This window comes from Lycium barbarum, chromosome 3, assembly GCF_019175385.1.
Source record: "Lycium barbarum isolate Lr01 chromosome 3, ASM1917538v2, whole genome shotgun sequence".
Classification (NCBI taxonomy): domain Eukaryota; kingdom Viridiplantae; phylum Streptophyta; class Magnoliopsida; order Solanales; family Solanaceae; genus Lycium; species Lycium barbarum.
In genome coordinates this window covers 112,074,062-112,099,956 of record NC_083339.1, presented here as the reverse complement: position 1 = coordinate 112,099,956, position 25,895 = coordinate 112,074,062, and the positions used below count along the sequence as shown (strand labels likewise).

The window sequence follows — 25,895 nt, the reverse complement described above, 5'->3', positions numbered from 1 at the left end:
AAAAATAAATGCTAGGAGTGGCGGATTTATGATATGCATGCAATGACAGTTAATAATTGCAGGAAAATAAACACATAAACAGTTAAAACAAATATAGTCATATTATATTGGAATCCTTATGGTTAGAACCTTTAGGTCCCCAGCAAAGTTGTCATCTGTTACGGTTCGCATTTCGCGGGCAGGGTTAGTGCTCGGAAATCTACTTCGAACTTGTTGGTGCTCTTTCAGACTTTGTTTTAAAAGAGTCGCCACCTACTTTTTAGAAAATTAGGAAAAACCAGGTTCAAAGGATTTATTCAAACACTATAAAAAAGACTTTGTAACCAAAGTTCTAGGTAAGGATTCTGGTGATCCCCTAGGGAAGGTGTTAGACACCCTAGTATTAAGTATCCATACTATGGTTGACCTTCGAATTCCAATATATGAGTATTTGCATGAACTATTTATTTAGTGTTACTTTCCTGCATTTATAAAGTTTGTCATTTTTTACATATCATTTTTTTAAGAAAAAGAAGTTGAATATATCCCCTTTATATATAGTGTATTTAGGTTTGAATTTATAATATCCGAATATAAATATTTTTCTTTTACATATAAGGATAGTATTCGTTATTTATAAAAGATGCAAAAGTTTATTATATTTTAGTAAAAAAAAAAAGTACAAGTGTTTTTGTTCATGCTTAAATTATATTCGGCTTCAGAATGCCTTATAAGACTTGTTTTACAAATGCGTAATTAAACATTTGTGATTTAGGAGGGGGTTATTTATTATCCTATTTCAGGGCCACACGGACTTAAAAAATTTAAAACGAAGTCATACCACTGAAAACTTCCGTTTTACCGGGCTCAGCCCAGTTTCTGTTTTGAAATTTAGTTGGGCTTGGCCCAAAAACATTTTCCTTTTACTCTTAAATGTGGTCCGCAGTTTCCAGCGAAATATTCTCTAGTTTTCTTCTATCACTTGGGGGCCTTGGCCCAAAACCTTTCCCTTTTAGAAATCCATATTTGGTACATTTTACAAAAACTAGCTGATCTTGTTTTATATATTTCTCTAAAGATATGTCAAAGTTTTGAAAGGTTTTTGCTTGTTTGTACTTGATTGTTTCCGGATTGTATTAAAGAAAAGGTTTTCTTTATTTTTTAGTTTTGAAAATCAACTTATACGAAACGATTTTTTTTTTTTTTTTAAAAAGAGAACTCGTGTTGGGGACCTAAAGTCGACTAGACGACATACATACCGTTGTCCTAAGACGGCTAGTTCAAACAATAAAGATTCCACTATAATATATGAGTTTTACAGTTTCGTAAAAATACAAAACACAACAAAATTATACATGGGAAGAAAACGTAAATAAATAGAATAGGAGAAGGGAAGGCTAGGGGCAAACCAAGCCCCTAGTTGGCTATTTTCACCCATGGCTAGGCCTTCTTTGCGTTTATATTAGCTTCCATTTCTCTTCGGACTCGATATGTATTTGAAGGAATTTTACCTATTGGGCCTTTGGCCCAACAGGTTGGTTGGACTTGGCTCGAGTGGCCATGCAGTGAGGAGGAGGAAAAAAGAGGGACTCGGCTAGTTTATAATTTTCTGAACTTATCACATATGTAAATACACATATTGTATACGCATATATATAATTTACAAGTAGAGCAGTCTAGGCATGTATACATACCATTGGGCTTTAATGACCCAATGCCAATATAAAGGAAAAAGTGCCTAAATCCCTTTGCACCTATTTAATCAGTTAGACTAAGCCCATCTTGTTTCTAACAGAGGCCATTGGGGAATTAAGGGCTTAGAGAGGTTCTTTTTTAGCCCTATTAAGGTGTATACCTTATGTATACTTAACCCATTTATAACATACTAAGAACCTGTACATAACTTGTATATCGCATGTGTATCTAATGTTTGCTAAGTGTATACCTATCACTTTTGAGGACTTAGTGTATATCCTATACATATTCAGCTTTTAGGCAGGTCCTGGAGCTCACTTTTCAATCCAATGCAAGCCCTTTCCCTTTTTACTTTAACTAATTCCTAACTTGCATAGGGACTAAATTTAGATATGGGTTAATTAAACAAATTCTAAAACCAGATAAGGTTGTATAGTCATATATTAGCATCAATGCTCGGATTCCAACACTTTCTCATGACTGCAGGTTCCATTTAGACATGGGGATAATGTCACAAATTCTAAGTAATGTCAATGCGGACAGAACCAATAGTTCACACAACACAACGAATCATCCAATAGAAAGTTCTAAAGAAATAGTAATAGCCTAGTCTGGAAATGAGGCATACAAGACATGGCACCAATGGTATAAACAAACAAGCATTATAGATACATAACCAAAGCTTTTCTTGAGTATATAACATCATATGCAAGACATACTAATTTGTGGAGAAAGCAGTTGCAGTTCAGGAATGCATATATGAATTAGATAAAACTAATTACAGGTCTGGTCACATAAAACTAAGACATGATGACTCGCATATGGCAACAGTATAGAGGAAAGGTGTATGACTTATGCACAATCAAGAAAACATACACACAGGCTGAACCATGGTTTTCCTTGTGTTTGGATGACCTTATGCAGGATTTAATGGTATGTCGAAAGACATTAGACTTAAGTAGACATGGCATAGATAGAAATAAGCAAACAGGATCAGGCTTTTCTAGTTTAAGTACCATATATAGATGTATCACACTAAGAGGGGTAACTATAATTTAAACAACCATTACACAAGCATAAACAGAGTGCAAACAAGTCTAATTGTATAAGGAGGGCGCAAGATTGCTCTTCAAATTGCAATCAAGTTGTTGAATGATGAAAATATGTGACAAGGATATGCAAGATCTATATCATATGCAAATTCAGAGTGATGAAGAGGATGCAAAGGGAACACAAACATGCATTTTTTTTAACTGAGCTTTAAGGGGAAAAGAATCATGTAACTCTAAGTTCTGTGCTTCTCTTGAGTTCTTTCCCATCTAATTTCTAATTTAAACATATATACATCCAGATACTTCACTTAAGTATAGCCAGTTGTTCATTAGTGATAGTTTGTTTCCAATCTAAGTCCTTTGGGTCTAATGACAGTGTTTATATGGTCTCTAGGTCCTTATATGGTGAACATGCATCCCATAAGCCATAGAAGTTCCATGGTGCTCTTTATATGGAGGGAAGGTGTCATGAACCAAGCATTGCTTGATTCTCCCTTAACCCTCTCCTCAGAGCACCTTTTAAAAAGACTCTTCTAAGCCATGTGACTTTTAGTTCACTATATGAGGTTCTATCACTTAAGTTATTCACATCTAGGTGTTCATTAAATGCAGATACAAGTATTCACAAGCAGACAAGGTCATTTAGTTACAAGTGAGGATCATTCTTTGTTATCAGGGCCTAATTAAGATCACACTGAGACATAGGATGAATCAAAGGGTCATTATACTATCCCTTAGGCCATTTTTAGCTTCACAAAACCATTACAGACTAGTCTAAGTACTCTACAAATCCAATTATATCATAAATTCCATCCAACTGTATCATAGAGATACACATGAACTGAATGATCAAGTGATGATAGCTAGGCATTTCATCATAGTGTTCTCAGATATTTAGACAAGACATTGAATCATACTGATAAGTCATTAGGTTTCAGGTCAAAGGAATGAGCAGTTTCAAAATATGGACATATCAAGCAGATTTCCATTGGCTCAATTCACCTTCAAATAAGATCATGAAAAATACTGTGGTTTACAACATGAATTCAGGTTTAATGTTCTAGTTTATTCTCTTCTACATACTTCAAACTGGGAACATACACACACATGGATGGGAACCAATGCTATTCAAGAAAAGAGAAGGAAAAACTTGTAAACAAGTAACCAGGCAGACTGGAACCTAATTTTTAAACTTTCAGTGCTGGTCTCTCAAACTTTCAATTTAGATAAACTCTAGAGGTTCTTAGTACCATTAGGTTCTCTGGATCAGAATACTGACCCCAGACAAGTCTTAAGAGATAGGTACAAGTATACAGGCTACAAGAAACAAGGTGTTCAAGTTTTAAGCAAATCACATAGTAAATATTCAAGTTCTCCCTTCCCTGAGTACTGACTCAGGCTTTTAAAAGTGATTTAAGCTATCAATAGCTTGGTCCTTAGATAGAATCATTCATATCACCAAAACAGTGCATATGCCAAGGTCATATAAATCTAGGTGGCTCCATTTTTTCTTTCCCCTCTCTTATTTTATCCCTGATATTAAATAGACCAAACTTATAAAGCTATTTGCCTTCATAATTCATTATTAGTCAGTTAATGGTCCATCAAGGGTCTACACCTTCCATTCTAGCAACCTCTTAATTGATTCCTATCCTTTTTAAACCCATTTTATTATGGTCATGACTTCATTAATGTCTAATGTTATTTTAACATTGGTTAGTCTGTCTAAAACAGGACTGAACCCATTCAATTTTCCTCAGTTCAGACTTAACTCTGCCATATTCATAACTATAAGTGAAGGTCTAAAGTGTTCAATGAACTACATAGCACTTAGGATTCAATTAAAGGTTCAAATAAGCCTTAATACCTCACACAGTAGCCTACTGAGTTTACTATTCGATTGATGGGAGAATTTCGTACCATTATTCTAACAAAACACCTCATTAGACTAGCTGAACCTTATACCAAAAATGAATTAATAGTTTTATACTATTACGTTAGTAAATACCAGATTAATTATTAACTAGTTATCATGTTTAAACGTATGCGAACCATTTTTACACTAGCATCCCAACAACCATTATATCAACAACTAACTAAACATTCTATTAATCTAGAGCTAATCACACATTTAAATAGGGATTAAACATAAACTAGAAAGGGAAGAAAATGATAGAGGCTTACCTTTTTTATGTGCAGCCTCTGTCAAGAATGAATTTGGAAACCTTGTGCTTCCCATCTCAAGACCTAGCCCTACAAGGAAAGAAAAACAAGTAAATAAATATTTGGACTAGTAAGACTCTACTTTTATAGTTAAGTCTTGAAAATTTTAAAACTGAGAGCTCAAATTTCTGAGTTATTTACTCAAAATTCAAGCTATGAGGGTTTCAATCTTGTTTTCCTGGTAAGTGTTGGGGTTCAAAGACTTCAACAACCGATGTGGGACAACAAAATTTCTTAGGACTAAACACTCAATATAGGAAGTTAATGCTTAGGATTTAAAGATAACAAGCATATATGGTTAGATCTGATCCACTATGAGTCGATCCGAGCCTATCTTTGTCGAACCAATGAAAACAAATTCGTACAATAAATAATATGACAACAAGATGCAGAAAATCTCTTTGTTTGTCTTGAAAATTAAAGGAAAACGAAAAGGAAAGGAACTAATACCGTGTTTGGAGCAATTTCGGGTGAAAATATGTTAAAGCATTAATTGTTGTATGCATTTAGACGCATAAAACCTGGCTGAGGTCTGAGCATTTGCCATTTTTGGCGATGAGAGAGGAGAGAGAATGCAGGAGGCGCCTAGGGTTTGTGATGAAAGAGGAAAGAAAGTGGGGGGGGGGGGGGGGGGGAGGTAGGGGAAAGGGGTGTTTGGTGTGAAATGAACGTGAGGAGGGGTTTTTCCCTTCTTGATCTAATTATTTTGGACCCGGTCGGTTTGTTTTGGGCTGGACCTGGTCCAACATTAAAAGAAGAGGGAAGGGGCCCTTTTGTATATTACCTATATATACTCATGTATAGTAGGCTTATATACATATGTAAGGGTAGGACGGGTATTTTAATAAAATGGACAAACATTTAAACAACCAATTATTAATCGTAGTACTTAGTTATAATCAAATTATGACGTAATTAATTTAAAACACGGCTAAAAGGTTCAATTTGCAAATATATCCTTAATGGGTTTTAAAATGCAAATTGATTGTTGCAATTATAACCCTACTTAACCTAATCAACCAATTAAGATTAAATTGGTATATTACCTATATATATTCACGTATACTAGGTGTATATACGTATGTAAGGGTAGGAGGGTTATTTTAATAAAACGGACAAACATTTAAACAATCAATTGTTAATCGTAGTACTTAGTTATAATCAAAATATGACGTATTTAATTTAAAACATGGCTAAAAGGTTCAATTTGCAAATACATCCTTAATGGGCTTTAAAATCCAAATTGACTATTGCAATTATAACCCTACTTAACCTAATCAACCAATTAAGATTAAATTACACTAATCGCTTTAATTAATTCAATGGATTTGGTCATTTTAATTAAAGTCACTAGGAAGCCAAATTTGCAAAAATGACCCCTATTGCCTCAATCATGAATTGATTGGTTCAATTGTGGCCATAATGTAAACAATTAAATAATTAAAACCAATTTGCAATAATGACCCTCTAATTGATTAATTAACCCAATTAAGTACTAAAAATAATTTATTAATTTCAACAAATTATACAAACACACAGAATTAAAGATTGAGGGGCAAAATGGTCAATTATCATAATTACTAAAATTCCTTGAATTAAAAGGGAATAAATCATTTGTTAATTTGACTTTTTGATAATCTAACAATTAAGTAAATAATTATTTAATTGTTTTTTGCTTTTGATTAATTCTAACAAAATACCAATTAATTCCTAAATAATGTATAATGTCATAAAAATCACTTTATCAATTTAAAGAAGTAAAATATTGACCTAAACAATTTCTTACAAAATCATTTAAACCCTTTAAGATGCATAGCTCATTTTATATGTCATCCAAGAACTCTGAGTAATTAAAATAAATTATGAGAGCTCAAAAATTAGGTATCAACATCATCCAAGGTGTAAAAAGCTGGGGGTGATGCATATCTGCTTTGCTGATGTTTTGAAAAGCAGATATTCAGTACTTAAAGCTACTCCAAGCAGCTTTCCACAGATTTTCAGCAGCCTCTAGGTTACAAGCACATGTGAACAAGAGCTCAATTTATATGTCTGGGGTCAAAGACACTCTGAAGCACGAAATTCTATCTACTTTGGGCTTTTGTGAAAGTTCCATGCCTTTCAAATATCTAGGGGTGCCACTCTAATCCCTCAATGCTTTCCTTTGGTAGAGAAAATCAATGTTAGAATAACTTGTTGGTCGGCAAAACTATTATCCTATGCTGGGAAATTGAAACTGATTAAATCAATAATCTTTGGCCTCCGAACCTATTGGGCACATATCTTTATCCTGCCTAAGAGAATTATGAAGATGATTGATAGTTTGTGTAGATCTTTTCTGTAGATTGGTAGTGCTGCTACATCCAAAAAAGCTCTAGTCTCATGGGCTAAAACTTGCTGACCAAAGGCAACAGGGGGGCAAAATGTCATGAACTTATGCCTCTAGAACAAAGCTGCAATCCAAAGGTAGTTGTGGGCTATCTCTAAGAAGAATGACTGCCTTTGGATTAGATGGGTTCATATATACTACATGAAGAACAACTAAGTAGAAGACTCCACCATTCCAAGTAATGCTACTTGGGTGGTTAGGAACATACTGGAAGCTAGGCAATTCATAATGCAAGCACCAAACTTGCAAGGTGATCTGCAAAGCAGGTCTGACTCAGTGCTCCATCATTCAAACTTCTCTATAAAAAAAGATGTATGAGTCTATAATCTCCCTTCCCAAGATGCCCTGGAAGAGTATAAGTATGCATCCTGATAATTATCCTAGACACAGCTTCATAGTTTGGTTAGCACTGTGAGGGAGGCTGGCTGCAGTGGATAGGCTGCTCAAGTTTGGTATACAAGTGCCCCCAACATGTGTACTATGCGATGATGCTGATGAAATAATCCAACACTTGTTTTTTACTGTTGCATTATTAAAACATTGTGGCAAAGGCTTCTTACTTTGATTGGGGTTCAAAGATCTATTGGCAACTGATATGGAGAGACAAAATGGGTAGCAAACTGGGCAAAAAGGAAATCTGGATTGGGAGCCGGTATAAATTACACATTTGTCATATTTGTTTCTGTAGTGTGAAGAGAAATAAACCATATCAGATTCCAGAATGGTCACTACATGGATGACAAGATATGCAGGGAAATTGCTGTCTTTCTCCGCATCAGAGGCAAGAATTTGAAGAAATGGCAAGACTGGCTATCCCAGCACAATACTATCCCTTGAAGTTGTTGTGAGATGCTGCTTTCGCTGTCGATTTTGCTCTTTTCTCTGTTTTGTACTGCACATGTAATAGCATAGTCTAGCAGTAGCAGGTTTATTTGTATGTGGTTCAGTTAGTGTTGTGGTATTGTCTAGAAATGTAATGGTCATAGCTAGGCTCCATAAGAAGGTTGAGTCATGGTCCTTTGTATTTACTGAGAAATAGGAGGTCAGGCCTGTTTGGTTTTGTAATTTGTACTTTGGTTTAAATAAAATCATTTATTTTCCAAAAAAAAAAAGAAGTCCCGAATAAACCCAGAGAAACTCTTCTGGACTAGTTGGTTCGGCTCATTTATGGAAGACGAACGTTAAATGATCGGTCTAGATTCGTAGAAAACATTACGCTTTAGAATTAAAGTAGCATTTATTATCCATCATTACCCATTGTTAGGCTAGATTTACAGCTCAAAGCTAATGATGATTAACTATAAAAGGAGCCTAATAGCTCACTATAAAGATCATCCAATCACAATTACTAACCCACGTTCATACAATTCAGTCCTTTAAAATTAGCATATTTTGTCATTCTTTTGTACCGGATTAGTATTTATCCTTCAAGGCTAGAACGTATAATTGTTCCACCGGAGGAAAACCCATCAGAGGATTGACTCCAAGGATCAATAAAGCCTAGGGTTAATTATTTAATTATCGCTTTATAATTTCAGACTGATTTATTCATTTGATTTCTCTAGTTGTTATCGTCTTTTATTCATTATTTATAACAGATCAATTCACGTATCCTTTAAACCACAAACAAATTTAACTGTTCTCTTTTTAGGGTAAACAGTTTTGCACCTCCATGGGGCTAAGGGTAATAGTGATATTGTTTTGTTGCTCTAATTACTTTACTTATCACTTTCAAATCTCTGTCACTAGGTAGTTTTTGGCAATGACAAACAATGAAAATCAAGCTGATGGAGTGTTGAACAACCTGAATGATCAAGAGAGAGATCCGACAGCAGGAGAAGTTAGGGCGAGGAATGATCAAAACTTGATTTCCTCTCATGGATCCAAGCACATGGGAGACAATTTGATTCCTAATGATTACCATACAGGAGAAGTGGTTACGAAAGCAGACCCAAGGATACCAAAGATCACTACAAGAAACATGACTTATTGTGGAAACATTTAGTGGCGACCTTATTTATTGCTACAGAAGTGACATATCCAGTGGCGACACACATTGTTGCTACAGAAACTAATTTTTTAGTGGCGACTTTTCTTAGGTCGCCACTAATATGTGTCAATAATTCTGAAATTTTTGTTCCCGCTACCGCTAAAAATTTGGCTCCAAATATTTAGTGGCGACTTGTAAATAGTCGCCATTAAATACCAATTTGTGGCAACCTGGTTGCATCTAATAATCCAATTAATTTAATTTTAAAATAAAAAGAAAATAGAAGCAAATTATTCATTAAAATAACAGAGAAAGCTTATACACATTCAGTCCTCCATTTCTGTAGAAAAAAAAAATCCTTTTCTCCATTTCTCTCTGCTCATATCACAAAATTTCATCAAATCTTCCAATTCTCTATGCTCATTCCATAAAATGTGAGCCACATTTTGGAAACCCAAAAACTCTAACAAGAAATTGTGACTCCATCAGGTATGTTTTTCGTTTTGGTCATATAATTTTTTAGATTTCATCTCCAATTTGTTTAACCCATTTGATAATTTATAGGAATTTGAGTTATCTGAAGTTGAAGAAGGAAAGGAGAGAGTTCAAAGTCTGAATATTCACTGTAAGGTTAACCCGTTTGAAGGTTTGAAGCTTGAAATCACTTTGAGGGTAAGTTGTTCATGTTTATCGACTCTCATCGCTAATTTTTGCTTTTCGTATTTTGTCGATTCTTGGTCTTGATAGTATTTTTTGTGTTATCCCCTAACTGAAAGTTTCTTTTTAAAATTTTAGACCTTTTGATGTTGTTATTGTGATTTTATGTTCATATTACATTGGGTAGCTTGAATTGGGTGATTTATGCAGAGAAAAGAGGTTAATTTAGGTTAAATTTACTTGATTTTGAAGTATTGAGTACATTTTTTCCTGAAAGAGAGATGAGTAAAGCTAATTCAGTGATTTATGCAGAGAAAAGAGTTTAATTAGGTTAAATTTACATGGGTTTTGAAGTATTTAGTACTTTTTTTCTTGAAAGAGAGATGGGTAAAGCTAATTCAGTGATTTAAAGGCGAATCTTGAAGCAAAGAATCAAACACCTGATGTGAGTATGTGAATTCTTGATTGTTGTTTATTAAAATTATGATTTTGGTTCAAATAATACCACTTGATGTGAGCCTTGTTATGAATAATGATTTTTCTTGAGTATGGTTGTTAAAAATGCTCTCTTTCCCTTTATTTGGTCATGCTAAAAATTTCAAGATTCCAGCTTTGTTTCCTTTAGAAAAAATGCAAGGTGAGTTAAACGTAGAATCTTGGATGAAATTTGGATTTTTTTTGCTTCACTTTTAGCTTGGGTTTTTTGTTGGTTGGATGATTGATTGAGTTTGGTTAGTAAAGTTTATGTCATTTGTGGTTTCTGACCTTTTTGTGGCCATTTCTGTTTTGTGAGGAATATGAAAATATTCTCATCTGAGATTGAATTTGCTTTTCCAGTTGAGGGATTGAAGAATTTGACGAGGATGTCGATAGAAATCCATGAAAACTGTTAGACTTTAGTAAATAAAACTAGAAAAGGAAGAATTTTTGGCTAACAGTAAACTCGGAAATAAATTTGGCGACCAGTAAAACTATAAAATAATTTAGGTAACCAGGACAGTGCACAAAACTTAAACTCATTCTAAAATGTGTTAAAGTTCTGGGACATCACTTTTAGTTTGTTGTTTTGTCATAAAATAACTACTTTTCTGGTGCTTTATTTGTATAACTGGAAAGTTCATCCTTTATGTATGTAGCTACTAAATTCTTCTGCTGATAATGATAATGCACTCACTAAATATGAAGGGCTTCTGGGATTCTTATAAATCCCTTTGGTGGGATGTGGCTCGCCTAGGAAGAGGATATATGATTGAAAAAGATGGTTTTACAAGTGTGAATACTCATTGTGCCTTGAATACAAATGAGCCATTTGTGTTGGCAACTCAGTCTGAGCAAGTCTTCTACTTGAATTACATGGTCGATAAAGATTGGCTTGTTGCTATAAAAACAAATCCTCGCGACCTTTTAAACATTCTTGAAGTTGAAGATGAAACATTATTAAATGAAGAATTTTATCAACAAGAGGAAGTTGAATGTAATATTTTGCGTACCAATGACCAAGAAACTGACTTTATAGAGGGATGATGTTGAACCGCAAACTGTTTTCCTTACCAATGATCAAGAAAATGAGTAAGATGATTTCATTAATGACAATCATATAGATGTATCAGACAAGGAATATGATGAAGAAGAGTTACTTCATGATAGTGATGGAGAGGATAGTGATTACTCTTGAAATTGAGAAGCAAAGACTGATGATTTAGATGTCATCTTGTTTTGAGAAGATCTCTCTATTTTTGTACTTATTAGGCTGACATGAAATTAATTCAAGATTCTTGTAGCTTTATTTTATAAATAGAATCAGTAGTTAAGTCGAATCAGGGGCTTACTCTAACATTTCCATCAATGAAGCAATAGTTGTTAGCAAAGTGTCCCCCATTTTTGTTATTGCTTGATTTAATACTTTGCTTTATGTATTGATATTTTTCTTGGACAGATAGCTATATATTTTATCATCTTTAATTCTTATTCTGATACTTATCCTTTTTTATTTGATGTTGCAGGAAATGAAAGGAATTGGACGAGGTAAAAGTGTGAGAGGCGGGACGAGCCGTGGACATGGCAATTTTCGAGGACATGGAAGTTCAGGAACGATGTCTCAACCACAAATACAACCAACAGAGATTAACGAGGCATCTTTGGAGATAGGACAATCAAGTAACCCAACTCAAGGACCTATACAGACCGAACAAACATCAAGTAGCCCTCTCCAAAGAACATCTCTAGAGACACAATCATCAAGGAATCTAGAAGAAAGTGTACTTCCCTCTCCATAGGCTTCAAATGGTGTAGGTTAGTTTTAAAAAAATATTCTCTTTTTTTTTTAATAACTAATTTCATTATATTAATCGCCAAAGTGAAGCATTATATGCTATTGGTCCGAATCATATATTTATATTAATTTTTTTTCAAATATTTACAAATTATTAATTTAGAACCAGTACCTTTAAAAAATTAAAACTCCGAACCCACAAGCTTTAAATTCTGGCTCCGCCTTTGTTTTTATGGTGCCACATAATTTGCACTATGACAAAATAAAGGACATTGTTGGTAGCAACTTTCCTGGGGTCAGAAAAGCAAGAAAAAAGGATGTTGGGTACCCCAGGAATTATTCGATATTGAATTATTGATTAGGCTTCAAATGATTTTGCTTTATCTATCATGATTATGCTTGTGCTCTTTAATCTCTTTTACTTTAATTATAAGTTTTTCAATAAGAAACACATTTAGCCTATCAGTACATTTGAAAAGTGGTCCTGACCCACCAGCCATTTGGTGAAAAGTACTACCAAAAATTAGGCCACCCCAAAAACTTAGTGCCCCTGTTATGATGTTTGTATCAGTACAAAGAGGGAAAAAATGTAGTGCTGGTAGTTAAAAGTATCTTCTTGTATTCACACATGGTTCTATTGATAAAATGGACCATGCCTAATGCAAGAACATGATATACTTCTTGAAATTCATATGTAAATGTTCCCAAGGAAGGAGACAGTGGTTTCTGTAGTATCACAATTCGAATTCCAGTGACTCTGTTAAGTTGAACGTAAATCAAAGTCAATCGTAATTGGTGCATTTCTGTGATACTTACGCAAAGTTGAGTTGAGTGACTCTTTCGTTACAAAAACTATCCATCCAGAAAGAAAAATGCATTTAAGTGGCACCAATAAAATGACTGTCACAAACATAGAAAGAACCCATGAATTCAATACACAACTGAGTATGCAGTTCAATTAGTTGTCTTAATTTTCTGTTCAGAATATGAGAAGCAATTTGCTTATTAAATCCAAACCAAGAACATCATAAAAGGTTCTTGGTACAAAGTCTTTTGCAGAAGTAGAGGAATATACGATAAGAATACAATTGTTCTCCTATTATTACATAGACTGTTTTGTTATTTATCTTTATCTGCTTATACATTTTCCTATTGAACTATATTGAAGAGAGATCCAATATCTTCTGCAATGGAAATTATGCGGCAAGAGATGCAAGCCGATATGGATCGAAAGTTGCAAGAAGAACTTAACCGGAAGTTGCAAGAAGAACTTAACCGGAAGTTGCAAGAAGAACATGAACAAATGGCTATCGACTTAAAAAGGGATATGGAACAAGATTTGCAAAACAAATTGAAAGAGGAGTGTGCACACATGAAAGGAGAATTTGACAAGATGTTCCAAGAACAAATAGCTGCTTTCATGACTAGAATGCAACAGGTACTTTTTCTTGTTCTTGCTCTTGCTATTGAGGAGTATTTTTATTAATAACCAACTTTGATTTGCTCATCTATGGTATTTTAGTGTGATTTGCTGAGCAGTATTGATTCAAATATGCAGTTTTTTTTACGTCTATGTTGTTGTTGGAGATAGCATCAGTCTTTCGCTGATGTTTGGAACTCTTCTTTTTTCTTTACTGCTTTGAAATTCATAACACAATGAAATAGTAAAAAATAGGCCAAATACCTATATAGCCCCCTAAACTTGACATGAATTTCCATTTAGGCAGCTTAACAAAGGATGTTTTCTATTAGACACTCAAACTACCATCAAAATGTGTCTATTGAACGCTAAAAACTGAGTCCCAAACAAAAGATCAGTGCGTGAAGCTCAAATGCTGCTTATGTGGCTGACTAACCAATTAGAAAAAGACATATCAATTAAAAATAATCCACCTTGGATTGACTAATTCCACACAATTAGACTCACTATCTTCCTCTCTCCTTGCCCCTTTTCTTCTTCTCTTGTTATCACATTCTTCAAGGAAGGGAATAAGATTGTTTTACTCCTCTTTTTTTTTTCTCCTGATATGCTCCTTAAGTCAAGGATTCTAGATGTAACTTTGGATTTGACATTTATTCGTAATATGTACTCAGATTAATTCGATTTTCGAAAAAATTACTGGTTTATTATTATTAACTATAAATGGCTTCTTTGCTTCCGAAAACCTTATTTTTTTTATAATTATGATATTTTTTCCCACTTTATGTTATTCAACAAGATTAGAGAAAGGAAAATTAAAATCTGTTGATTTAGTTCTTTCAAAAGAGTAGAAATATTTCTTCAGTCCTCATTGTCTAGTGAGGATACCGAAAGAATGAAAAAAAGTATTTTGATTTTATCTTTTTTTGAGGAAAAATTATTTGTTGTGTAGTGATAAACTTTTCAAATTCATGAATTTGGGTCTTTCAAGTGAGGAACAGAGAAAAATACATAACAAATGAGAAAAGACAAAGGAAAACAAATTCTCTGCTGTGATGAAACACATTGGTTTGACAAAATGGTAGTAACTTGCTGGACAGAAAAGGGGCATCAAATTGGAGAGGATTGAGTGTCTAATAGGAAACATCCTCAGTTGAGGTGTCAAAATGGAAATTCATGACAAGTTTAGGGGGTTGTGCATGTATTTAGCCTAAAAATTAGCATGAAAATAAAAGTAGCTCTGAAATTCACACCCATAGAAGTTAGACCATTTAAAAAAAAAAAAATAGATTTTTGATTTGAAGTTTAAAATCACTTTGTACCAAAACTTATAGTCTTGTGATATCAATACCTTCTTCCCTACTTTGTTTGTAAGCTAAAAATGTAGAAATGTTGTATCTATGATTGATGATGGCTAGCTAAAAATACTACAGTGCTGAAGTTCTGATATGTAGCTAGAAATATAGCTCAATTTAGTGATTTATGAAGTTTGCATATGTTAATTGAATTAGTAGTTTTCAGTGGTGTTAAAAGCTTGTGTAGTTGGTACTAAGATTACTGGCTGCTAGCAAGTAGTATAAGTGGCATCGTTATGTTATCATTGTAAAAAAAAAAGTATTAGTTTTATCGTTACGTTACCATTGTCAAAAAAAAAAAAGTATCAGTGGTATCATGTTCAACTATGATTGGTGGTTGTAGCTTCACTGTTAGGAATTTTTTTTTGGTAACTATCAGTATATTTATCAAAGTGAGAATTTTGTATAGCTCAAAATTGCAGTTTGGATAAGAGCCCCAAACTTGCATTCAAAATAGCAAAACGACTAGTTGCATCTGCAGAAACCTCATGAAAAGCTTCAGCTTGAACAAAAGCAACTACCCTCATTTCTTCTCCAGTTTCAATCATTCTTCTCACTTTCCATCCATTCTCATCATTCACAAAACACTCCACTTCATATTTTCCTCTTTGTTTTCCCAACTTGATTAACTCCACTTCTTCTTCCCTTGTTATTAATGAAACTGGAAAAGAATTACTACAACATTGTGGAATTTGCAATCTCTTTTTACAAGTTCCTCTACTTCTATTAATGGAAACTGTGTATGGTTCAAAGCCTCTACATTTTCAAGAAATATCTTTCTTTAATGTTGTTGAAATACGCTGAAAGTTTGGTTTCCATTGACATTATTGCACCATTTTTTTCTTCTTCTCAATATTTCATAACAATGAAAAGAGAAAGAGAAATTTTTTTTTATCCTTGTGGGGTTTGGTTATTTCAGTTGGGATTTCTCTATGGTTTTGTAAATTGTGATTTTTTGGTTGATTGGTGGTTCTCTTTTTTTTTTCTTTTGACACACTTCCTGGAACTATTATGTCATTGACTTTTAAATCTTATGTGCTCTATGTGACCCTTTTTATTATTAGCATTGGATTATGATAATTTTCAAACTGGTCCTATATGTTTTTTAATAACAGGGACGAGGTTCTTAAACAATGGAGCAAACCAAAGAAAAGTTTGAAGGCGTGCAATAGAAGTTTTTGGTCATATATAATATGCATAAAATGAAAGTTTTTATGTAATATGCATACAATGGAAGTGTTTGATGATATGTAATATATATACGTTGGAAGTTTTTGCTTTTTTGGGTCATATGTATATGCATATAATGAACCGTAGTACTATGTCCATAGTATTTCTGTAGTTGACTTTTAAGTAATGAAAGTATTTATGATATTCGGCTTGGAAGTACTTTTGGAATTTGTTATGCTACTGGTTGTTTTTAGTAGCTATATATTAGTTTCAGAGAATTCAATTCTCAATAGTAAATCTAATTATTTAATAGTTTTTGTAGCCAATTTATTGTTGCTAAAATTTGTTATTCAGTAGCAAGATAAATGTTGCCACAAATGTTATAGTAGTTTTTGTGGCGATTTTTGTCGCTACTAAACATAGCTTTAGTAGCAAGATGAAAGTTGCGACAGATAGTATATTGCTTTTGTGAAGACAAGAATCGCTACTAATAGAAACATGTAGCAGCGAGAAAAAACTTGCCAGTAATAGTCTAATAGGTTTGTGGCGACAAAAGTCGCTACTAATATCACTTTTGTAGTGGTGAGGTAAAAGTTGCTGCTGATAGTTAATTTGCTTTTGTGGCAACAATGTCGCCACTAAAGATCTTATTTCAGTAGCGACTAGGCTAATATCTATGTTGTAAAATATTTTTTTGTGGCATACTTGTTTACTTTTAGTGGCGATATATGTCGCTACAAATGCCTACTTATTGTGGCGACTTCTGGTTGTCGTCACAAATAACCTTTAGTTATGGAAGTACTACCAACGATGGGAAAGTCGCTGCTATAAGTCTTTAGAGGCGACTTTTGAGGTTTTTGTGGCGACGGAAGTCGCCACAATAAGACAGATTTCTTGTAGTGGATATTGGAACTACTAGAAAAGTAGCAGAAAGCTATTATTCACTTACAAGGGAGGAGTCGCAATGTTGGAGCAAATCCACCAAATATGGAGGCAGAACATAGAGAAGGCAGTGGTGGACCTCGTAGTGGCGGAACGGTACCCGAAGTTATGCAGTACTTGGAGGCTCTTTCCAATTGGTTAGAAAATAATGAGAAAGAATTAAACAGTCAATTGGATCATAATGAAAAATAATTTAAGGCGTTCAATTCCCGAATAGATCAGATTCCAGGATCCCCACCAGTACTGAAGGGACCGGATTCGAAGAGATGTGTAGTTGCTATTCCCACCAAGTGCAGCGCCTAAACTGAACCCGAAGAGGTTTAAAATGATGGATCCACCCAAATATGATGGGACCACAGATCCTCAGGAGCATGTTGCCTCATAAATATGTGTCGTTAAAGGGAATTAGATGCAACCATATGAGATTGAATTCGTTTTACTCATGAAGTTTGGTGAAATATTGTCCAAAGGGAAATGACTTGGTATTCATTGCTTCCGGAGCATTCGATTCATTCTTTCGAAATGCTTGCGGATGCTTTTATCAAAGCACATACAGGAGCAAAGAAGGTGTCAACAAGAAAAGCGGATATTTTTAAGATTTCGCAAGGCAATGCTGAGTTGTTTCGTGAGTTTGCTATAAGGTTCCAAAAGGAACGGATGCTGTTGCCGGCAGTCCCGGATGAATAGGCAGCAGAGGCATTTACCAAGGGGTTAAACCCTAAAAGTTCATGCGCCTCGTTAAAACTGAAAGAAAACCTATTGGAATTTCCTGCTAAGTATCATAGTTTCAAGTGCATTCGTGTTTTGATGATTGTCAAACAATTTCAAAACCAGATAGAGACTTGGTCTGTAATCTGCTCTTTGTGCACCTTGCACTATCGGTAGACAAAGCTATAAATCCCAGCCACTTGTTGCACACAAGTACAACAGTGAGTTGGCCCATGCTTTAGGTTAAAATTGAAGAGTGATCTCTTTTCACCCCACATGCTCTTACTATATATACAACATGATGACAACATATTGAGTAGACTTGAAAACCTAATCTAAATCGTGCAAAGCTGCTGACACAAGTTCTCAAGATCTCTCAAGAACAAAGTCACCTACAAGTGGAAGAACCTGATCCAGACACAGTTTTAGTCTAAGTTCTTTACATAGTTGTGAGTATTTGATCGTTTGTGCTTAAAATATAAACCTACTCTTCTTGTTTAGAAGTTGTTTGTAGGTGATTTAAATTCTCAAAGTGTGCTTGTTAGAAGTGTGTTTCCACAAGCTTTTGAATGGTACACTAGGCTAGATTTAGTCTAGGTGTATTAGTTTCTTTGGCTAGAGGTAGTCAAGTGGAAGTGTTTGCAATCGCGGTATTGCAAAGGTTGAGGGACTATGGGAGTTAGTTCCTAGGTTGATACTATTGTAAGGGTTGAGGGATTATGGGAGTTAGTTCCTAGCTTGTAATAGGTTGTAATCTGAAGTTACTCATGATTTTTAATCCCTTGCGCAAGGAGTTTTCCACGGTAATATCCTGTGTCATTTACATGCTGCATTGCATAAAGGAACTGGTGCATAACCAGGTCCCTCATACATTATTTGGTGAGAGCACAATCTCTATCAATTGTTATCAGAGCGGGTGCTTTCTAAAAGGTTAACACCTAGAAAGAATCTGTAAAATGGCAGCCCAACCAAATATGGAAGAAGGACAGTCTTTCACTAGGCCACCCAGATTTAACGAAAAAATATTATGGGTGGTGGAAGACAAGAATGCACGACTTCATCATGGCCGAAGATTCAGAGCTTTGGGATATCATCTGTGATGGTCCCTATATTCCAGTTCACACAAGTAAATACGGTAAAAAGACCACTGTCAAAACAAGAAAAAAAATACATTGAAGCTAAAAAGATGAAAGCGGAGAAGAACTATAAAGCCAAGAAGATTCCTGTGTGTGGAATAGGACTGGATGAGTACAATCAAGTCTCAGCTTGTTCATCAGCAAAAGAGATCTGGGAAGCTCTTCAAACTGCTCATGAAGGAACAACTCGGTTAAAAAACTCTAAGATCAACATGCTCACCACTGAGTATGAGACGTTCAAAGTGAAAGATAGTAAATCTATTCATGAGCTGCACACCAGATTCACCTCCATAATCAATAAGCTCCACTCTCTCAGAGAAATCATCTCAACTACCAAACTAGTAAGGAAGATACTTGCTGTATTACCTGACTTCTGGGATAGTAAGGTAAATGCTATCTCTGAAGCCAAAGATCTAGATACACTGACTGTCGATGAGCTTATTGGAAACCTCAAGACGTATGAGATAGATATGACCATGAAGAAGGCAGAAAAGAATGAGGTGAAGAAGGAGAAGAGCCTAGTTCTCAAAGCTACAAAGGGAGATTCCAGTGATGATCACTTCGAAATGGCTTATCTCACACAGAGGTTTCACAAGATGATAAATAAAAATGGCATATTCCCTAAAACGGGAAACTCCAACAGAAACGACTACTCCTCTCACAAGTGTGGGAAACCTGGTCACTTCATGAAGGATTGTCCTCAAACTAGGCAGGACAATTATGACAGAACTTCCAAGAGGAACCAAGTCCCAGACAGGAGTTTCAGAAGGAAAAAGGCTACTGTTGAGATTGTGAACCAAGCACTTGTAGCATGGGGAGATTCCTCAAGTGAGTCTGAGGATGAAAATGACAAAAGGGACTTGTCCATGATGGCATTTGACGATGGAGCAACTGATCATAAGTCAGTCTTTGCACTCACGGCTGAATCTGACATAAGTGACGTTGATAGTGAGAACAAAGAAGTAAATTTCTTCGATGTAAAGAAAAACCTGAGAGATTGCTCTAAGAAAAAACTCATATCACTGTCAAGTATGTTAATTGATGCTTATCATGCTCTGGATGCTGAGAGAAAGAAGCTGAATCTTGCTCTTGATGAAATAAAACTAGATAAGGAGGACCTGTGCGTGATAACAAAAGAAATGAAGAAACAGGTGTTTGAGACAAACCAACAAAATATCCTGTTGGAATGTCAAGTAAGAAAAGAGATGGAAACCTCCTCGAAAAGAAGAATAGTGGAAAGTGAGACTTCCTTAGAGCTTGAAGCTAAAATAAAGGATGTAAAGTCAAGTCTTACTGCTAAAATTGAGAAAAGAGAACAGCTAAGAAAAGATCTGGAAAGGGATAAGTTATACCTTGACAAAACTCTTAAGTGGACCTGGTCTTCTGATGCAATCTCCTCCAGAAATGAGAAAAATGGAAATGGCAGAAGAGGACTTGGCTTTAAGAAGGAGAAGATGCCTTATGATCTCCACAGCAAATGTGTTCCCACAACTAAAGAGCAGCCATTTTATCCTTATGGGCAAACAAGTCGTCACTAAGAGCCCTACAAGATAAAGGCTGGCGTTGTTCAAAAGAATATGAGTGTTGTCAAGAAATGAACCAGAGTGAAAGGAGCAGGTCCTCAAAAGAAAAGACATTTGAAGAAGAGAAGGAATATGCTGCCAGTATGGGCTAAAAGGAGTATGATCCACCCTTTCTATAACTACAAAGGACCTAAGCTGGTTTGGGTTACCAAATCCAATCACTAGCATCGTTTAATAGGGTGGGAGAAAGATGGAGCGGTCAGCATAAACTAATGAACTGTGACAGCTCCAAGGTGCAACTATGGTTAAGAAGTCTCCCCTCAGTCCTTATTGCAGGATGTGTATGGTGTGATAAAGGAAGGATCTCTTATAAACAATACTGCAGAAAGGCATCACTCAAAATGGCTACAATAAGTGAAAAGGTACACTGCTGACAAGTGTTTTTTGGCTATGCCTAACTAACTTATGTACCTTTACAGGTATACATGCATGGAAGGATCAGGAGAAATCAAGCATAAGTAATTCTACACAGTTCGTAGCAATGGCCTGATACTTAAAAATTATGATCAGAGACCAGGTCTCTGTTTCTCAGGTCAGTAATTCTTGCAGTACTCATAAATGTATTTGAATTGCGAAAATTGCCAGATATGTCATGTGTCCTTTCCTCTTCCAAGAAATTTCAAAAGAATATCTGTACCAAATTGTCACTTCCTTCTTGAACAAATCAGTCGTTCCCTCTTGCGCCTATCCTAAAGTGCCACCTCTACCCCTTTAAAGGACATCTCTCCTCATCTTTCTCTCTCGTTATTTTCCCAAATCTTTGAATTCAGGACTTCATTTATACATATCTCTTGTACAATACTCGCCTAAACTCTTCACTTTTCTGTCTTGTTACCAAGTGCTTATGAAACTCACCAATCCTCATCAAGCCTAAGAAAATGGAGTCCAAATCTCACCCTCAAAGCACTCAACTTTCTCTGATCATGGCACAAATGAAGCAACTTCAGCCTTCCCTATACCCGTTCCTTGGTCAAAAGGGAACATATGATCGCATGGGTGGAAAGAATGGAAAATTCGATGACTCAAGGTCTTGCCGTACCGTAGAAATGCCAAGTGTTAAGGACTCTGAAGATGAAGAAGAGACACATTTGATATGAAAAAACTCAAAGAAAGAAATGGTGAGTGAAAATAAGCATTTGCCTGACCCAAAGTTGGAAGGTGATTTGAGTGAAAATGTGGGTCTTCAAAGCCGAGAAGAGAAAAGAGGAGAGTAATCAATTACCCTATCGTTACTCAAGAAAAGAAAGATGAGTACAAGTGAGAGACCAGGCTCCTCCAAGAGGAGAGGTAGTGAAGTAGAAGGAAGAACGAATAAAGAGAACCTACAAAACCAAAATGTTCTCTTTGGAAGAGTCTTTGATGTCAATCTGAAAGAGGAGCCTCACATGAAAGACTTGATGAAAATGGTGGAGTTCCAGGAGTGGAGCCATCTCTTTACTCAACTACCACCATATGTATATGAAGCCGAAATAGTTGAATTCTATGAGAATTTGATCTGTAGAGATGATAATACTCTGGCCCTAGCAGTGAATCTAACAGAGTTTGTGCTTACTAAGTCGATACTTAGGAAGATCTTGAGAGTAAAGACAGCAGGACTAAGAGCTGTAGTAGACAAGAGATCTCCATATTTCAAAAAGGTCATCGTCAAAGCTGCAAGGTCAGTAGGAAAAGATAGTCTCTGTAAGAATGAGCTTAAGCCTGAGCATCAACTAATCTTCGAGTTTTTCAGCAAAGTGCTTTTACCAAGGATAGAGGGACGATCTACCATTAAGGTGGCAGACCTGGTTCTAATGGAAGCTCTTATGTCTTTTAAACCAATCAACTTGCCTGCCATCATAATAGAGAGATGATTAAGATGGCCCAAATTGTGCAAAAAGGACATGGTCTCTCGTATGGATTTTTCTTTACGAAAGTCCTTGCGCACTTTAATGTAAGAACTGGTAGAATCTCCTTGGGAACTAAGGACCGTGTTTTCTCTCTGTCCACCCTAAAAAGGTGTGAGTTTGTGCCATAGGGACCAAGTGCCGGAAGTCCATCCACTCTCTCAGTTCTAATTGAAGCTCTAGAAGTGGCAAGTGTAGAGATCAAACAACTCAAGAAGGAAAATGCCCTTTTAAAAGCCCAACTGGCTGAACGACTGAAAGAACTAGGTTCTGGGAGAGAAACAAAAGAAGAAATTGAGAAGCTACGGATAGAGAGAGATCAGTTGAGAACTCAAGTGGACGCACTCAGAGATGAGATAAAAAGGGATCGTCCAACCCATAGAAATTGACCTATACTTGCTCAGCCCCTTCAAGTCTCTACACTGTCCAGAAAATCCCTTTTTCCTAAATTTTGGTAGATTTACAGTTTAACTATCATTTGTGTATGCTGAATTGATTACTCTCTGCATTTATGCTGATCTTTCTATTGGTATATTGTTGTGTTCTTGTGCATTATTGCTAGCTTTCTTTCCTCTATCTTACTCATGCTTATGTTACCACTGTGGCTATGAGTTAGTATATTTGAACTTCTTGTTGGCTGTGCTTTAATATTTTTGGTGATACCAAAAGGGGGAAGTAACAGTGAATTGTCACGACCCAACTGGAGGGCCATGACGGTCACCTAACCGTATTAGTCAAGTACCATCTGACGTACATCTGTGACATCAATAGGAATATGGTTGGGCCGATAGGGCCATCATATGATACTCAATAGACTTATAAAGAAAAAATACTTATATCAGATAATCTGAAAGATTTATCTATATGGATATGCTGGACATACTATGCGAGCCAACAAGGCTATCATAATCACCTGTGTGATAACATATGAAGCATCAAGTCTGGACATCATCTGACTATACATAATTGTCTACAAGCCTCTACTAGAAAACATATGTAACGTGGTTTGGTCAGGGCCCCGCCATACCCATGCATATGTGCATACGTGTATGTATGTATATATATATATATATATATATATATATATATATATAAGACCATGCTGATTCCTGGCATCTCTGGAACAAATAGAGTGCATCGACCTTATCCGCTGAGCTGACATCCTAATAGATGGATCACCAACCTATATATCGGGACCTGTGGGCATGAAACGCAGCCCCCAAACAATAGGGGAGTCAGTACGAATAATGTACCGGATATATACGGCATGAAAACAACTTATACATAAGAATCATGAAAGGAATATGACATGAGAGTCAATCTGTATATCTGAATATGTCTATATAACTCTGTACACCTGAAAGTTACTCTGATGGCGTATGATATGTATGCTTTCTTTCAAAATTTATATACATATATCATAATATCGTACCCAGCCATATAATATAGGCTCGGTGTTATCTATACCCGGCCATGAAAGGCTCGATGTTATCCGTACCCAACTGCAGTGGTGTGCACAGTAGGTGTCGTACCCGGCTGACTATAGCGCTGCTCGGTGTGATAAAATAAATGTGTGTGTATATATATATATATAATACATGAATGACTCATAGAAGTAACTTCTGGGCCTTTTAGAGTGACGTAGGGTCGGTAACCTCTGAACATCCTTATGGAACTAACATCGTCAATATGTCTTACTTCTACTGAATCAATTATCACAAGTTCAAATCAAGAATCATCAAAGGTAAGTAGTAACATTATTGAGAATCCGAAGAATATAAGCTTTCTAACATTCTAAGAGTGGAATCATTATGGATAACGTTCGTTCGTTCGTTTCGTTCTTTACATAAGATTCATGCCAAAGAGAAAGAAGGGATAGCATTAACATACCTGCTCCTTTCACAGTTAGTATCCAATTCTTCATCGTTCAATGCTTGTCAATCTAAACAAGAGAATTGAGAGCAAAGATTAATTCACCATGTTATTTATTGGTCAAGTTCAAGCTAGTAAGTGTCGTATGTAAATTTGGGAAGTATCTCCTTTATAAGATCAAATTTCGTCAGAACCAAGTTTAGCAAACAACAATATCATAACATCATCAACAATATCCATGTAACCAATCCATTAAAATAGTTCTCAAATGATTCTACAATCTTAACCCAAACAGCCCGCAAGCATTGTTCTTAGTTCTAATTTCTCAATTCATGTTTGACTTTCCCTCCAATAATCTATCCATGAAACCTACAACAATATCAAGAACATCTAACTTATATCATTAACCATGATTTTCATTCAAAACGATACCCATAATTACTTCAAAATAGCCCATGAATACAACATCAACCATAAATGTAGTCTTTCACTCTAATCTCCAAGATTCATCATCTAAACTATATATCCAATTCTTTTGTTTCATCACACATGTCAAGAAAGGGTAGAATCTTACCTTTACAAAGTTACTTCATTCATAAGTATAATCCAAGATCAGCAACAACAACCACAACTCAAGGTTTCTTCTTCCATCAATATCTCTCTTATACTTCCTTTGCTTTGGAGGGTTTGATTTAGTGTTTAATCATGTAGAACTTGTTTATGGACTTAGGAGAGGTTTAAGGGTCACTTAGGGAGGGTTATTAGGTCTGGAGACGAATTAGAAATGAGAAAAATGAACTGAGCTTCGAAATAAATATACAAGGGTCGGCCACCACCATAGAAATACAGTTCGTACATCAAATCGTATAATTTTGTACCGATCGTAACTTTTACCGTACTTCTCTAATTTGTGATTTGTCATATCCCCCTCAAGTTGGACCAAAAATCCTGTCCAGAATTCTGTTAAGTTTTGAAAAACTTAATTTCTTCGATTCGCTTGATCCTGGAACCTTTAGATACTTTATTAAAACATGTTAAAAGTCTTCCTTAACCTTATAAGCGTTCCTTGAATCCCACCGTGAAACAGTCCACTTGCCAATTTCCGACGAAACGTATTTTTTCCGATTAGTTTAGCTTCCAACTCTTACATCCTCTAGGAAACATGTTGATGATCATATATTACCTTAATAAGTGCTCGTAGGCTGTGTGTATGAATTCCCAAAAGGTTCTCAACACGAGTCTATATCAATTGGATTATAACGATACCTCAATGTATGAAGAGGGTCGAGTGCAACCCTATAATCTTTACTAATTTTAAAGGAACTTTATAACTTTACCTGCTTATGTTGGCTTGCATACGACTCGAACAATGCAAAAAAAATTCGAGGTGTAACATGAATGTCGAATAATTGTACTGAAGATTCACAATTGTGGGAATATGTGCTGCGCAAAGGGGAAGAACTGGAAGATCGATATGAGATGATATTGTGGTAATTTTTGTCTTCCAGTTAAAAATGGTATTATGTTGCTAAAATGTGCAGGTGCCTTGACAATGATTGGTCTTCTTCGCAG

General features: G+C 35.5%; 2 long non-coding RNA genes across 7 annotated transcripts in view; one reads left to right on the top strand and one right to left on the bottom strand.

Annotated features, from left to right (window-relative positions):
- Window positions 1-5,573, bottom strand: part of LOC132631831 (uncharacterized) — a 47,465-nt gene extending 41,892 nt beyond the window's left edge. For all 5 annotated transcript variants that reach the window (XR_009579093.1, XR_009579090.1, XR_009579091.1 and 2 more), the window contains exons 1-2: window positions 5,400-5,573; window positions 4,911-4,979 (exon numbers count right to left, since the gene is read on the bottom strand). This is a non-coding gene — a long non-coding RNA (uncharacterized LOC132631831). The remainder of the gene's footprint in view (window positions 1-4,910; window positions 4,980-5,399) is intronic.
- Window positions 5,574-9,673: 4,100 nt separating this feature from the next.
- LOC132631829 (uncharacterized) lies at window positions 9,674-16,415 on the top strand. Of its 2 annotated transcripts, XR_009579088.1 has the most exons (5): window positions 9,674-9,814; window positions 9,890-9,997; window positions 11,986-12,274; window positions 13,423-13,692; window positions 16,145-16,415. It is a non-coding gene; the product is annotated as an uncharacterized LOC132631829 (long non-coding RNA). The 2 variants fall into 2 exon arrangements; XR_009579087.1 differs by lacking the exon at window positions 13,423-13,692.
- Window positions 16,416-25,895: the final 9,480 nt, after the last annotated feature.